The sequence below is a fragment of the Vicugna pacos genome, chromosome 1 (genome assembly GCF_048564905.1).
Source record: "Vicugna pacos chromosome 1, VicPac4, whole genome shotgun sequence".
NCBI lineage: Eukaryota > Metazoa > Chordata > Mammalia > Artiodactyla > Camelidae > Vicugna > Vicugna pacos.
In genome coordinates, this window is record NC_132987.1 from 88,199,551 (window position 1) to 88,216,707 (window position 17,157).

Below are 17,157 nucleotides of genomic sequence, written 5' to 3' on the forward strand. Positions count from 1 at the left end.
ATTGGGAAAAATGACCTATAAGATCCTTTCTTGATTTAAAATGGGTAAGTTGTGTTCATAACTATTACTTTTGCCCCTAAGAGTCACCAGTGAATTCCACATGAAATTAAAATAGTTTTATTCTATGTTTTTAAAAAGTCATCATGTTGAGTATTAGTGAAGAAGAAATAAAGGATGGAGTTACATTTATTGCTTGTCTTCGTAATCCAGAGCTTCAAATACTCTAGAGGTCATCCGAGCAACCCAGCTTCCCCATTTGCCGGTGGAAAAGGAGGTGTGCCACGGTCAGCCCTCTCCACTTGCCGAAGTGTGCCAACCCGTCCTCGGTTCTCTCTTCCTCTCTGCTTAGTACATCTTGTTCACTTTCTCATTCTGTTAGGTGGTGCTGGATTTACTCTTGCCGCTCTCTTGTCTTCTTGGTTGCTAGTCCATTTCAAAGTGCTTTTGCCTAAATTATGGAATATTAACACTCTCCGTACCTATGACTTGAGTGGCAGAGGGTTGATAAAACATTGAAATCATTGGAGACCGGTTTTAAGTAACTATGAGGTATTCTTATTGGTAGGTCTTTCAGCTTAAAAAAGTCGACTGCTCCAGATTTTTGCATGTGGAATGATTGCAGTGGGATTTATATTTGACTGACTCTGAGAATCTGGCCTTAGGGACTGTTTGGAAAAGAGCATAGTTTGTTTAATTGAAATTTCTGTCTGTTATGATTTCCCAAGTCAAAGCAGCTAAGTTTACATCCAGTGGTAGCTGTTGAGCTTAGAAGAAACAAAATGTTTGAGTTCTTACAGTATGCATGTGACTGTGAACATCAGTCTGCCAAAAGAGGTATGAGTAGCATCGTACACAGAGCCTGACTTGTGCAGAAAAAAACTGCCGGACAGGAAGAGAATTATTTAAAATATCAGGGTTTTCCACATTGATTCTTCTTTGCCTTAAGGGAAAGAAGCGGATGTAAAGACATCTGGAAAGCTTTCATAAAGTGAGATTTTACTTATCTACCTCTGGGTAGATAGTTTTAATTTCCAAACTCTTTAACTGTAAGGGGAATATATTTGCTCATTACTCTATGGAGTATTGTTGGAGAGAGGGAGGGCAAGACCTAATACAAATAACAGCCCAATGTGGCTAAATCTTCCACATGTTGAAATTAAAGACTTTAAAGCTGGAAAATGCAAGAGTACCTAAGAGACTTATTTATGTAGTAGTGGATATTAAACCTGAGCCCTTTTGTCCATTCTGTAGTGTGAATGGGAGAACATGATTTTGTTTTCCATCTGAATCTGTTTGCTGTGATAGATCACTGACATGACTTCAATACAAGGGAAGAATATATTTAAAACAAAAAACGGAGCAAAAAAGAGAAGATGAAAGTGGAAGCTGAGTTAGGGTATGTGGAGTAAGGGTTCCTCTTTTTTTTTAGCTCTTCCCTCTTTTGTTGCTTTTATGTGTCTCTTCTTTGCTTGATGGTCCTAAGCTTTAGAGTTTCTGCAACTGAATTACAGCTTTATTAGTAGATGTGTTTGTGCTGAGAGCCATTGGACTAGACTGGAGTCTCACAATACTGGTGTGAGAGGTAAAGAGCAGAAAGCATGAGAGAAAATTTGGTAAACAAACATGACTGTCACTAATGGTTTCAAATATAAGGAAGAGGTTTCTAGTTATTGAGTTCCACATCTTGTATGTTGTCTCCTATTGTTCATGGGAGGAGTTGCTGACAGTACTTTGGGAAAACTTAGAAAATGTATGCAGGGAATTTTAGCAATATAGATTTTGAAGTGCTTTTGAAGCTAGAGTTAATTAAGAGGAACACAATGTGCAGGAAAAAAATCTAAAGTGAACTTTAATTTTGCACAAATGACCTGGAAATTATAGTCTGTTATAAATTATTTTTGGGAAATACATGTTTATTTAAAACCTATTCCCCACCTTCCAGTTTGATACAAACTTCAGTCATCCTACCTAGAATTACTACTATTGGTTCTCTAATTACATGCAAAAATTAAAATGGAGTGAAAGTTTTAGGACTGCTAAACCTTGGAGCTTGAGTTTTTAAAACGTTCCGAGTTGTTCTAGTGAAATGCTGGGATATATAGTGTCATGAATGAGCATTCGTTTGCTTGGTCTTTCTACTGTTGACCAAATTCCTTTTTTTTTTTTTGTCTCCTTTTCCAGTTTTATTAGGTGGAATTATTACAGTTTGACTGCCCATACACATTATATTGCATGTAAATACATGTATGCAGTATACTGCACATTTTTTTAGTTTACATATGTGTACTAATTATTGTTTCTAAGAACAGATTAGATCTTTAGCTTTTTAAACTTACATAGTTATCAAAGGAATAACGCCAACTACAAAATAACAATCAACAGAATGCGATAATCCAGTTATAAAGGACAGTCAAGTGTGCTTACATATATTTAAGAAATCAAAATAATAATTAATCCATGTGTCATTATTATTGTTATTATTTTTTAGATTCCTCATATAAATGAAGTCATATGGCATTTTTCTTTCTCTTTCCAGCCTACTTCACATAGAGTGACAATCTTCAGGTCTATCCATATTGCTGCAAATGGCATTATTTTATTTATTTATTTATTTATTTATTTATTTATTTATTTATTTATTTATTTATGGTTGAGTAATGTTCCATTGTATATATGTACCACATCTTCAAATTCCTTCTTCTTTTCAGGAAAACTTTGTCTCTTTCTGCTTGTTTGTTAGTTTTCTTTGGTTATTGTGTTTCTGGTTGTGGAGGAGGAGGAAAAATTCAAAGAATATTACTCCGCTAGGACACCAATAGCTTAGAAAGAAGCCATGTCCTTTAGGAGTTTCTTAATAAATTGATCTCAAGAATTCCTGAATTTACAGAATCATTTCAGGTTAACTCCACTATTTCAGAAATGGCCTGCTTACATTTATTTCCTTTCTTTTGATTTTCATTTTCAGTGGTATGCACTTTATATAGTTAGCAAGGTATGGTTTCTTTACTATTTACATGCACTGCAGTGCATTGTAGTATGTGTTACTCACGGTGGAACAATTTCCAAATGGCCTGTGTATTATGTAATGTAATATGTTTTTCTAATATGAAATTCACAGTAACCATTTTAAAGAAGGTGGGGATATACAAAAAATATGTCTTTAGGCACTCATACTTTGGGTGACTGTCCCATCTTGCCTCCTCATAAGTGACTTGTAGACTTATCTAGTAAGGATGGGCAAAAACCAAAAAACAAAATTTTCTCTGAGAAGTGAAAATAATGTCTAGTATATAGAGGGTCTTGCAGTTTCTTCTTGGGATTCCAATAGAAAAATGGAAAAATGAACATATAGAAGAAAGAAAATACACATGAGACCTCTTACTTGACTTTGTGGGTGGCTTTTGTTTGCAAACTCTGTAATTATAACAAGAATTATCTTAGTCAATCCATGTTTGACATTGATGGGGTAGAAGAAGCTATTTGTTTTTAGTTTTATATGTATGAAACCATTTACTTACTCTTGTCTCATCTTTCTTTAAACCTAAACATACTTTTGACTTCGATATGTAGTTTTTGTTTCATTATAAAAATGAGCACATCATATATGAAACAAGTTGATCTTCATTTTAACTAACAGTCAATTTTATTTGTGATTATTATTTAGTTAATGTATTAGTGATAATATATGTTTTAGTTTTTTATTAGTTAGAAACATATAGATTACTTTTTAAAGACTGTATTTCATGGTTATGTCCAGATTATTTTGTGGTATGTCCAAATTTTCTGAAGTAAAATCAGAAAATTGGGAAGAATCTTTGTTATAAGTCATTGGCAACCAATTATTAAGACTTTCAAAATATTGTTTCGTAGGAACACAGGTGTGGGGACAATGGTAGAGGCCATATAGTTAACATATGTTTAGTCATTTAAAGGAGGTAGTTCCATCAACTCCAGATAGGTCTGTTATCTGTTAAATTGTTTGCTCCTTCACTGTAAATTTTGTGGATAGTTTGTTTAGTTTTTAGAGAGAACAGTATGCCCACATATCTCACTTAGACTGTACATGTTTATGAGACTATACAGCACTTCATTTTGAAGAGAGTAATCTTGGTCTCTCTAGCTCTTTTAAAGACAGTTTTCTGAGACTGTTATTCCTGCAACAATCAGTTTATATCACTAGGGGTCAGTCTACATGAACAGATGTCTATATATATCACTTAGGTGTCCAGTTTTAGTTTAGGACAGTATTATTATTTGATTTCATGTAGTGTCTTTTCATTTGGGGCTAGAAGAATCTCCTTGGATACGTACATGTCCAGCTTCTTGCATCCTGAATTTTCTAGCTATACTCTTGACAGGGCATTTCTCAAAGGATTTCAGTATATACCTTAACTGTTCTTTTCCCTTAGCTGTCTCTTTTCTCTCCTCTCTGATGTCAACTCAGAACCTTTATCTAATTTAATATGCAGGAACAAGAGAATGGCTGACAACAACAGAAACATAGGTCAGAGTCTTCCCCAAGCCTTTATGACTGGGAGTGAGAATGACAGTTGCTCACAGAATGACTGGATTTGGGGTGTGACTGACATGTGGGAGTTGTATACGAGGGTGACATTGTAACTATGATGCTTTAACTGTCTTTTTCTGTTGTGTGTGTGTGAATGTGTGTATGTGTGCTTCCTCTGGTTTCTGGAAGATACTGAGGTCTCTCTTCCTCACTGTATCACGAGTCCTTCCCAGGAAGGGGCTATATCTTACCTATCTTTATTTTTCCAGTACTTAGTGCAGTGCTTGGCACATAGTTGGGACTGATTGTGTTTTTTGAACTGAACTGAACTGAACTCTAAGTAAATACTAATATGCCAGAATGACCTCCTACATAGTTATTTTTATTGGTAGATAAATGTTAAACATCAGTGGAAGTACCCATGGAATGATGGCCAAAAATATAATGATGCACTCTTCTTTTTCTTTATAAAGAAGGAGGAAAATGTACACAATTTAAAGTAATTGGGACAATTTGGAACTCCTATCAAGCAAATGAGTGTTCTGAGAAAACAAAAATGCTTCTAATTTTTAGGCAAAACTTAGAGAAATATTCTCATGTCTTTCCCCCAGGGGGGCATTCTTGTTAGTTTGGAGACAACAAGGCTTATTTCTCAGAATAAACATCTTTTCTGATTGTTCTGCTTCATGTTAAACTTAATATCACCCTGGCTGTGTTAGAAAATTAGTTTGAAATTATAGAATCTAACTTTCAGGATTGGAAAAGAACTTATTGTTCACTTAGCTCATGTCATTGTGCTTGGCAGAAATATTATTCACTTTTAAGCAGAATGAGTACTAAAGTTTGTTAAAAGGGTGATAGCTTTACTTATTATACTAAATTATATAACATGTATGTGTATATATATTATATATAAATTATACTGTACTAAATATATATTTGTTATACTATGATCAAAGATGAGGTTCAACTTGTGACCACTGGGAGTCACTGTGTAGTTGTCACAGCCAAGAAGCACACCCCCACCTCCCCCCATCCACACCAGCTTGCTGGGCTTCTTGGGAGATAACACACTCATCTCTTTTCCCTAACCGCTGGCATTTATCCATTTGCCAACTGGTAGTTATTAAGGGTCCACAGAGAGCTTGGTGCTGTGTTAAATCAGGCAACACAGTGAGAACAAGCTGCCAATGTGGCTAGCCATGTTTCCCGGCCACCGCCTCCACCATCAAGCAAAGCTATTTAAATCTCCCTTGTGATTTATGTTTCATTCATTTATTATTCTTTATACATTTGTTTATGAGATTTTGTCTTTCCTACTAGAGATCCTTGAGAAGAGAGGTCTACATTTTTATTTTGTAAGTGTTAATCCCATTGACTGGCAGGTAGTAGATCCTTATAATGCGTTTGTTGAGTAACTGGATGCTATGCCAGTTATTTTCTCTGGTTCTTTTGATTTTGCTATCATTTCTTCTTGAATGCACTACCGTCTAGTGCATCACTCCCTGCTCACTATCCTCCTTTTGCTGTAACAGTTTAGAGGTCTTGTTTATACCACATAAAAAATGAATGACAGCAGTTATCAATGGCAGCGTTAGCAGTTTCACTTTTGTTAGTGGATACTAGACTTGAACAGTGTGTATGAAAAGTTATATATTGTTGGAAAACAGCTCTGGAAAAGCCTAAGTTCACAAGAGAGAAAGGCACATTTTAGTTTTATATTTTTCACTAATGAACAATTTCAAAACAGAAAATTGTATTAATTCTCACCACTTCCCTTTCTCTATTTATAAAATCCATTTAACTTCTATTAAATAGATCATTCTTAAAATTGGATCTTAAAGGCCACTCCTTATTTTATATTCTACTCTTCTTGCTTGAACAACTGAATGTTCTCTGTGGGTACTACATCTGGAGTTACCATATCCAGTAATACTTTCCTGACACTGACTGTTACTACGAATACAAATCTAAATATTGCCAGAGGGATTCAGCTTTCTTGCAGGAAAGTTGGCATTTCCTCCAAAGAAACTTTGCCTTTGCAGATGACAGCTCCTTGAACACATGAGACCTGAAGGTGACCAGTGTTTGGGCATCTGATTTTTCACAAAGAGAATATACAGCTTCAAGTCATATTGCAGATTTTCTGTTTTACCTTGGCTTCCATTTAAAGAAATATTCTCCTGGAGAACTTTCTGCCACAGTAGGAGCCACAGATGCTGAGCTTGTGTGATAAAACTTTGAGGCCCTTGAGGATAAATTGGTGGCAGGAAAAGTTGCTTGTTGAATTAATTAAATTAAATTTGCATCTTTAAATATTTTAGTCATTAGGTAAGTAGAAATGTGTGCTTAGGGTATAATTAGTAATATAGTTCTATTTTTATTCTGTTCACTCTTCTCTTCTCTTCTTCATGCTATAGTTAAGGATTGTCAATTCAGGGGAGGAAGCCATATTCCCATAATTGAGAACCAACCTTTATTCCCATAATTGCATAAAGACGTCTGTTCCTATTAATGCCAGTAGATTTTTAGTCCCATTGAGGGAAATGGACCTTTATTTTCATCAGTGTTGTAGAATAAGATAGTTGGAACCTCACAGATAATTAAGACCAGACAAGCTGATTAAATGAAAAAATGATAAACAAAACAATTGATTTATGATAATGATTTTTTTTGTTTGTCAAAAAAAGTCTCCATATTAATATTTCTTTTTGGAAATAATAGTGAAAGAATTTAGAAAAAAATTATTTCTGTTTGTCTGATTTCAAGCTACGCATTGTATTGCTTTATAGGATTAGCTCATGTACCCTGAACTCTCACTTAAATGTAGAGCATGTTGTTAAAGCTGCAAAAGGAGATCAGCCACAGTTTTTAAACTAACAACTGAAGGGGATAAATAGTGTACGTGGTATAAAAACATCTTACTCTACATTATAAAGATTGGTAAGAGACTGTGTTAATCCTGTGCCTACCAGACACTTGCTGTATGATTGGGGAAAATATTTCAACAGGTTTATACCATTTAACTGAATACATATTTCTATAGATTTTAACTCTGTCCTTATTTTTGAAAATAGATTAATATAAACTAATTTATTGTAGTGAAAATGTCCCTAAATAATTTGTGTGCAAATTGGTTGCAAGTGTGCCAAAAATAGTTTCCTATTAAAAAAAATTACAGGGGTTTTTTTTGGTAATTAACTTTTTAAATAGTGCAAATAATCGTTATATATATACATATAAAAAATGTAAACAATATTTAGTAAGCCTGAATTTTTCGCATTCATCAAGATCTCTTAAATTGGTCAAATGTGCAACTTCCTTCTATTTGGGGAATAATAAAAATGCAACTATAACATTTCTTCTAAATGACCAGGAGCATACTTATGGTTGAGCTTGACCTAAATATTGAGCTAAGAGAGGAGAATGGGTCTGCAGGCCACCAGAATAGTCAAATTAAAATTAAACATAGTGGGAAAAATGCTAAGATATTTTAATTTTTATTCCTTCAAAATCACTTATTGAACATATATTTTGATTTATATTTATGTTTTTAATCTGCCTCTTCCACGTCTCACCAGGATCAAGTGGTTAATCTTATATGAAAGGAAAAACTGTGTGAACAACAGTGGTCAATGTAAAGTGAGCTCATATATGACCATTTGGTCATGAAGCAGAAGAAAAATTATTTTATACATAAATGATCATTTGTACCAAATATTTCTAAGATAAATGGAAAATGGTAATTTCCAGGTCAAATATTTTTGGCAGCATAAAGGAATTTTTTTTTAAAGATACATTTTCCTATAGAGTAATGATAGATCAGACAGAGAATGCTTAAGGAAGGGAAAGTAGGAATTAAGGAATTAGAAGGAACTTGAGAAACTAATAACCAGTACATCTCCTTCAAGACACAGGTGGGGAAACTGAGCCATGGAGAGAGATAAGCAAGAGTTTGTAGACTTTTTTCTTTTAACTTTTTGTTATAAAAACGATTTTAACATGCATAAAAGTAAAATGAATAACCCAAGACTCTGCTATCTAATGTGGTAATCACTGGCAGTATGGCTAGAGAACAGTTCACAGGTGGCTAGTGTCACACGTTGAAATGATAATGTTTTGGATATATTACATTAAATAAAATATATATATCTATATTTTTTTTCACAGTACGATAGTTAATTTTATTTGTTCAAGGACTCATATTGCAAGCATTAAACCAAGCACAGGCTTTGATTCTGTGAACCCAGATTCACAGATTTAAGAAGATAAAAGCAAACTATGCCTCATGTACATAGATGAAAACTAAAGGCTCGTGGCTAATCACACTGTAGTTTTTAAGTTTCTACAGCCTAGAACTAGCAGCCAGTAGTCACAGGTCCTTTAGGTCCTTCTGGATGTCCCATAGGGTGTCTGCACTTTCCTTGAGTTGGGCAACCTCCTCATCCTTCAGCTTCTGGTTGATAACACTGGTCAATCCCTGAGCATTCAGGACACATGGAAGGCTCAGGAAGACCTCATTCTCAATGCCATACATCCCCTTCACCATCATTGACACTGGGTGAATCCTGGAGAGATTTTTTTCAACATGGATTCAATGAGATCAGCCACACTTAGTCCAATAGCCCAGTTGATGTATCCCTTCAGCTTGACGACTTCATAGGCACTCTCTACCACCAACTTATGCACGTCCTTCCAATTTTCACTGTCATTGTCCATTCTCATTTCTGGATTCAGTTCCTGGAGAGAAACGCCTGCCACATTCACCCCACTCCACACAGCCATGCTTGAGTCACCATGTTCTCCCAAAATCCATCTATGGCAGCTGCTGGGATGAATGCCAAGTTTTTCCGCCATTAGATAGCGGAATCTAGCAGGATCCAGATTACACCCACTTCCAATCACATGGTGCTTGGTAATCCACTTAGTTTCCAGGTAACGTGTGTGAGGATATCCACTGGGTTAGAAACCACAATTATGATGCAATCAGGACTGTACTTGATGATCTGAGGAATAATGAACTTGAAGACATTAACGTTCCTCTGCACCAGATTGAGGCAACTCTTCCCCTCTTGCTGGCGAACTCCTGCAGTCACCACCAGAATCTTGGAATTGGCGGTCACAGAATAATCTTTATCTGCCACAATTTTGGGTGTCTGAAGAAACAAGCTCCCATGCTGCAGATCCATCATTTTGCCTTTGAGTTTATCTTCCAAAACGTCCAGAAGAGCAAGCTTGTCAGCCAGAGACTTTCCCAGAATGCTGATGGCACACGCTATGCCAACTTGTCCAACTCCCACTACAGTGATTCTTATTGTTGGGGACTGTTGCCTCTTCTTCTGCAACTGGTGCTATCAGTTTTTCCTTAAGAGTTGCCATTGAGCACAGAGGAGAGAAAGTTCCCAAGATGCCTGTAAGGGTGGCCTGAAGAAGACAATGTCAGCAGCGCGCGTCTCCTCTGGCACAGGATCCACAAAGAGCTAAATAAAATATATTTTAAAACAAATTCCACCTATTTCTTTTTACTTTTTAAAAGTGACTACTAGAAAATGTGAAATTACATTTATGGTTAATACTATATTTTTATTGGACAGCACTGGCATAGAATCCCCATTTACCCACTTCAACAGTTATCAACTCATGACTCATCTTGTTTAATTTATACCCTGTGCACTTTAGAACTGCCTATGGTCATACTAGTAATTCGTCCCAGCTTTGGCATGAAACTCCTGCCTGTGGGCTATTACTCTTTCCACTACTATGCTTTCAAATTGAAGTTTTTTTTGGGTGTGCTAGTTTTACTATCTCCTAATTATTTAAGATTGCATTTCTGAGATTTACTGGTTTTGACAGGTTATTAATGTAGTCATTCATTTCCTTTACAGACTATTATTTTAATTTTATTGATAAAGATTCTTGGAAAAAATTCTCCATTTACTTTACTAAATAGGGTGGGCTTATTTGTAAATCATTGTTCCTTCTTCCAAAATCTTGATCACCTAAGGATAGCAATGGAACTAGCACCTTCTCAGCTATGATTCTCATATTTTTCATGCAAAGTTTCATTCTCTTAAAGTAGATATTAAAAAAGCATAATTGTTCAATAATCAATAAACATATCTATTGAATATATACCAAGTAAAAAGCTCACCGTGTGTATGTATGCCTGCCCCCTCCTCCCAGTACACACATGCTGTATCATCAAAGAATTAGTAAGTAGTGTTGGGGTGGGAAGAGAGAAGGGAACGCAAGTTCACAAGTTCGCAAGTTCGTTTCCAAACATGCTGGGCCTGAAGTGCCAGGAATAGATCAAAGCAGAAATGTCTAGAGATTAGCAAGAGCTGAGCTACTGGAGAAAATGTTTTCTATTTAGACATTCTCTTCAGTGATGACTTCTTGAATCAAAGACAATTAATCTTTGACAAAGGAGGCAAGAACATGCAATGGAATAAAGACAGTGTTTTCAGCAAATGGTGTTGGGGAAACTGGACAGCTGTGTATAAATCAAGGAAAACATTTTGATAAAACTATTAAAATATGCTATTTCAGGGAATATTTACAATTTATTCATATATCATGTACCTTGGTTATAGTTATTTCAGTGAGGTATTCTATCTGTATTTTAAGAAACACTGTTGTGTTATTTGGGTTTAAGTCATTAACAGAGTCTATTTAATATGTTTTTAAACTTAATTACAAATTTGACTTGACTTCCGTGTTACTATCTTAGAAAATTGAAAAGGCTTTATCACAGAAAATCGGAGAGTTTTGAATTTTTCCTTTTACCTGGGGTCAAAACTTAGAGAATGTACCTGTGTTTACTTTCAGGGGTGATTTAGGTGGAGGTGATGATATATATGGTAGCTGTCTTCTGCATACTATTCAGAGCCACAGCCACGTGGGAAGCTGAACTGTAGGGACTATGTCACCCGGCTCCCTTGCCGTCTGTCCCCTCACTGGTTAGGTGAGGCCAGTGAGGAAAACCAGTTGGAGACAGGGAGTAGGGAGGAAAGATGAGTTTGGTGATCTGTTCCCCTTGTTCTCTTCCTATGGGGTTGCTGAGGGTGGCTGCTGTCCACCCAGCCCCTCTTGGTCACCACTCACTCCCCTGCAGACCTACGATTGCTAATGTTTCTCCTGACATGGCTAGGGTAACTGCCTTATCCCTTCTGGCTTTTCCACCCCTGCCCAAACATTTATGAAGTCCTTTTTATTAGGCTCCCCTTAAACTATACTAATTTGAATGTGCCATCTGTTTTCTATGGGATCCAAAAGTATATTAGGATTTCCAGCTGTGGCTTTCATTTTGGAATTCTGTTTTGACCCTGGAAGCCTCAGCGTTCTCACCTCAGAAACTGAGTTTCTACTTGGAAAAGAAATTAGCATGCTACTGGAGGCTCTGGGAGATTGAGCAAAGGCTGTAGAACAAGAATTTTCTCACATTCTTTTCTACCTAAATAATAAAATGTATGCTTCACTGAAATGAAATATAGAACTGACATTCCAGAATGTACTTGAAAACCAAACAATTCTTCAAGGTATACTTGGAATTAAACTAAGAAATGAGGTGGCAGCTGCAGCCTTGAAGTCAATACATTTGGACCTGACTTTAAATTGACGCCACAGAAGCATTTGGCTTCGTGTCACTGGCAATAGCATTAAGTCCTAGTGCACTTAAGAGCTTCAGGTTTCTAATAAGCATTTTCTTCAAAGCAGTGGCTTGATTTGCTCTGTGATTTTTGTCAAGTGCATATCATATCAAAGGATAAGTGTTTGCCAAAGGCTTTCTTCAGCCACAAAAAGGGGAGTTTTGTTTGAAGAAAGTCAAATTGCACTGACTGGCCCCCACTGGGAAGATGAAAGGAATGACTGGATTTCCTGTTACTCTGTTGTTGTTGTTTGTATCCTTCAAATATTTTAATCAACATGAAAGGACTTGTCACACTGTGAGAGCAGTGCAATTTGAGAAAGCCATTCAGAGGCCGCCAAACAGATTCACAGCTAATAAAGTTGTATTTGTCTGTGGTGTCAAAGACTAGATTTATGAGAGATAATTACTAAGGGCCACCAGAATGCCAGGCATGGAAAGATGGTCAGGAGATTATTTTCCAAATGGATTTCTCTACTGTAGATTCTTGGTATGCATTATGTATATTGAAAGAAACAACAAGATAAGTTGTAAAGGCTAATTTTGGTCTAGCATTGAGACCTTATTATGATATGAACTATGTAAATTCTCTACATATACGTGGCCTAATGAATTACAACTGATAATTTCAAATTTCAAGTTAAATTGCTTTATTAATGATAATGATCTATATTTTATGGTATGAAAGTGTTCATCTTTATTGCTGTATATTGTTTTCTTGTTATATTTCTGTTAGATATATTTTTATATAAAGGTAAATACATAATAGGCCCTCAATATGTTTGTTCAAGGGATGAATGATTGGATAGTTTAGGGACATGTATTTTCTTGTTTTTGAACCCTTAAAATTCTGATTATTACAGTCATGTAATGATGCTTGTGCCCTAGGAAAAAAAAAACAAGAAAATGGAAAAAAAAATTACCATCATCATTGTGTTTGTTGTGATTTATAATTGCCAGTTGGGAAATTAAGTATATAGAATATTCTTATTCAAATGAAGCAAATTTCAATTTCCTTATTGTCAGTCCTGAGGCAGGAGAGAAGTATGGCATTATACTTGCTGTCGCAAATGGATGAAATCTGTCACCCTCAATGAGGACAAAAAGTAGAGAACACCAGCCCTACGCTGTATTTATTTTTATTTGAGTCTCATCTTTTCATGTTCTTTTATCTCTTTTTGTCCTGTACTTTCATTTCTTCCTATTAATTTTAAAATTATACAATAAGTTTAATCATGTTCCTCAGTTTATGGGACCTGCCCAACACTGTTCTGAACAAGGTCCCTCCCCTATTTTGCTTATTGATGCATTTCTTTTATTCCCATGTTCAACCCCTCTTCCACAAAAGGCAAGCATAGTGTGTATCTTTCTGTTCATACAGTCTTATAATATGTATTGCTGTTTCACATGCATCTATTTCTAACTTACGTAAATGGTATTGGACTAGGTCTCATTCGTGTTCTTATTACCATTGTCGCTCATTGACATGTTTTAAGGATTCTCTTTGTGGTTATGTGTAATATAGTCACCATAGTGTGCATTTACCAGGTGTAGCCTACCCCCTTCCTCAGTGGTGTCTCCTATAATGTCTCCAGCCTTCTGTCCCACGTACAAAGCTACAAGATCCCTGTGAACATATGTGAGGAGCTCTTTGACATATACATACAAACAGGGTTGCTGGGTTACAGGTTATATATATCTTTAATTTAAATAAGTGTTAACATGTTGCTTCCTGAATGTCTACACCAATCCATGTTCCTACCTGCAGTTCCTGAGGATTCTCATATTCCCACAAATCTGCCACCACTTGACATTATCTAGCTTGCTAATTTTTGTTGGCATAGGTGTAAAATATATAGGCATGTAAAATACATCTCATTGTTTTTGATGTCTCATTGCTCTACCACACATTTTCCTGATTACTAGTGAGTCTGAATATCTCCTCGTATGTTAGCTGGCCTTTTAGACTACCTCCTCTGTACATTGCTGGAACAAATACTTTGCTCACTTTCAATTGGAATTGATATCTTTTCCTTTTGATTTTCTCATTATGGTCTATTCATTAGAAACTTAATAGTTTTAGACATTGAAAATTTCTTACAATCTTCCATTTTTCTCTGATCTTCATTTCTTCATTTTCTCTGATCTTCATGAAGTCATTCCTTGAGCAGGGTCCTTGAGTTTGTTGTAATAAGTTGTGGGCTTTTTTGTGTGTGTGTTTTTGGGTTTTGCTTAAAAAGTTATTCCCCACCAAATGTCCCTGATTTATCCTTCCATGTTATCTGTTATTAATTTTATAGTTTTTCATTACATAGTTGAGTCTTTAGTATATTTGGAGTCTACATTGATATGTGGTGTGAATGGTGATTGCTATTGATTGAATGTTTGTGTCCCTCCCAAATTCATATGTTGAAATTCTCATCCCCAATGTGGAAATGTTAGGAGGTATGACCTTTGAGAGGTGGCTAGGTCATGAGAGTAGAGCCCTTATGAATGAGATTAGTGCACTAATGAACAAGACCCCACAGAGCTCCTTTACCCCTCCCCTACGTGGGGACATGACAAGAAGATGGCTGTCTCTTACCAGGAAGCAGGCTTTCACCGGACAGTGACTCTGTTGGTGGCATGATCTTCAACCTCCTAGCTTCAAAAACTGTGAGAAATTTCTGTTGTTTTAGGCCACCCAGTCTATGGTATTCTGTTATAATAGCCTGAGTAGATGAAGACAGAGATTCGGTTTTATTTTTCTCCATGTAGTGACATTTTCCCCAACTCCATCTATTCAACAATCTACCATTTGTCCATTGGTTGTGCTGCCACTTTTATCATATATTTCTGGTCATGGATCAGTATAAGCTATTTTCTTCCATTGAATCATTGTTCTTGTGCCATAATATATTGCCACTGTGGAGATATATATATACACACACATGTTTAACTAAGGCAGTATAGAATGAACTAATACCTGATATGCCAAATTTCCTTTTTCTCTTCTTTTTAATACAGATTTTGCTATTTGTGAACCTTTGTTTTCCATATGAATTTTAGAATAAATGTGTCGCATTTCTCAAAAATTTCTTTTAGATTAAGAATATACTGAATTTATAGGGGATACCTGACATTTTTTATACTTTTAAGCTGTCTCACCCAAGGGCATGGTCTGTCTCTCCATCCATTCAGCTTATCTATGCCAGAAAATTTCCCCCTGGAGTCTTGAGTATTTGTGTTTAAAGTAAGTCCTAGAAATATATAGTGTTTAGGTAGTATCTCATTCTTACTATAGTTTCTTATTGTTATTGTTTGTATCTGAAGAGATTCTATTGAATTTTGCAATTTAATTTTATATCAGGAAATCTATGTCAACTTTTTTTAGTTCTAATAGTTTGGTCTATTGATTTTGTTGATTGCCCTGCAGGAAAATCACCCACTACAAGTGTTGATATTTAATAGTATTTATTTTTGACTGGTTACAGATGTATATCTTCTTTTTCTTTTCTTTGATTCTTGCTTTCTAGATTACATATATTATCAAGGGATTTGATAATGCTCAATATAAAATTTTTATAACCATCTTTATCTTCTTGTTTCAATACTTTCTTCAAGATTGTTTTCAAGGTGTCTTTAATATGGCAAATTACTCAATACTCTGTATGTCTGAGAAATTTTTTTAATCATTTCCTAATATTTAAAAGATAATATAGCTGGAGATAAAATTCTTAAATTAAAATTATTTCCCTTCAGTTCATTAAGGCGTGAATCTTCGCTGCAGAGAACCCAAGGTAGACTGATTCCTATCCTTTTGTAGATGATCTGTTGCTTTTCCTATTGGGAAGCTTTTGGAATTCTACTCTTGTCTTTGGTATTCTTAAATATCACAATAATGTGTCGAGAAGTAAAGTTTCTTACTGTTTTTTTTTAAATTGCCCCAAGAACTTTCATTCTGAAGTCTCACTTTTCATTAATTCTGGGCAATTTATCTTCATTGTTTCTTCTTTCCTTTTTTACTATTTCAGGGATTCCTACCATCTGAAACTAGACCTTTCCTTATCTCTTTATTTTTATTTTATATTTTATATTATTTTAGTTTTTCTTGCTACCTTTTGGAAGGTTGCCTAAATCTGACTTCTTGCTCAGTTGTTTTACTCTTAGACTCTGTCCATCATGGTGTTTGTTCAGTCTCTCATTTCTTTTAACGATTGTTGTTCTTAGACCTATTTGATCAGTTCTTCAGTTTTTGTTCCCATTTGATAATGCTAACCTCTTCTTCGTATATTTGTTATTTATTATGCTTTAATTTTTTATTCCTCTGTTCAGCTTTAATTCATACATGTTCAATTCATTGTTTTCTTTTATGGTGGTTGTACCTGTTGTTTTGTCTTTAAGCACATTACCCTGTGAGATTGATTATCAGCTACTCTGCCTGGTAATGTGTATTGAAAAACACCGAGGGCTAAATGATAATTTCTGCCTCTCCTGATAAATTTTTGAAAATGGAAAGGGGTGAGGCTCAAGGTAGAGAATTTTAAACACTGTAGAACTGCCATTGTTCACTCTTGGTTATCATCATCAGATGTGGACCACTGATGATAAGAAACATTTGCTTATTGTCAGCCTGCTTCTGTGGTCAGGGACTCACTTTTAACTCTTGGGAAGAAAGGGAGAAGGCAGTCTCCTTAGTTTGTAATTGAGTAGTTCTGGGGATAGAAAGGCATTAAAGAATGAATGATGGAGGCCAGAAGGTCAGCTTGGATCTGTTTGAGTCCACTTCTCACCCTATCAGGGCTTTTGCAGCACCATGAGATTCTTCTGTGGTAGCCCAATCTTGTTATCAGCGTATGGCTTCTGTAGCCAAATGGCAAGTCATGATTTTCCCAGACTGACACAGAAGAAAGGAAAGGGCAAAATGTAAGTATTTTCCTGACCACAGTGACCAGCTCAGGACAATTATAGTTTCCTTCGTGCTTTTTTTTGCAGGTTTTGTTGTGGCTACTTGTTTTTGTTT

General features: G+C 35.6%; 1 protein-coding gene and 1 pseudogene across 10 annotated transcripts in view; one reads left to right on the forward strand and one right to left on the reverse strand.

Annotated features, from left to right (window-relative positions):
• Positions 1-17,157, forward strand: part of PROS1 (protein S) — a 269,581-nt gene that overhangs the window by 160,454 nt on the left and 91,970 nt on the right. The gene's annotated exons all lie outside the window — the stretch shown is intronic.
• Positions 8,671-9,886, reverse strand: LOC102530152 (L-lactate dehydrogenase B chain-like; annotated as a pseudogene).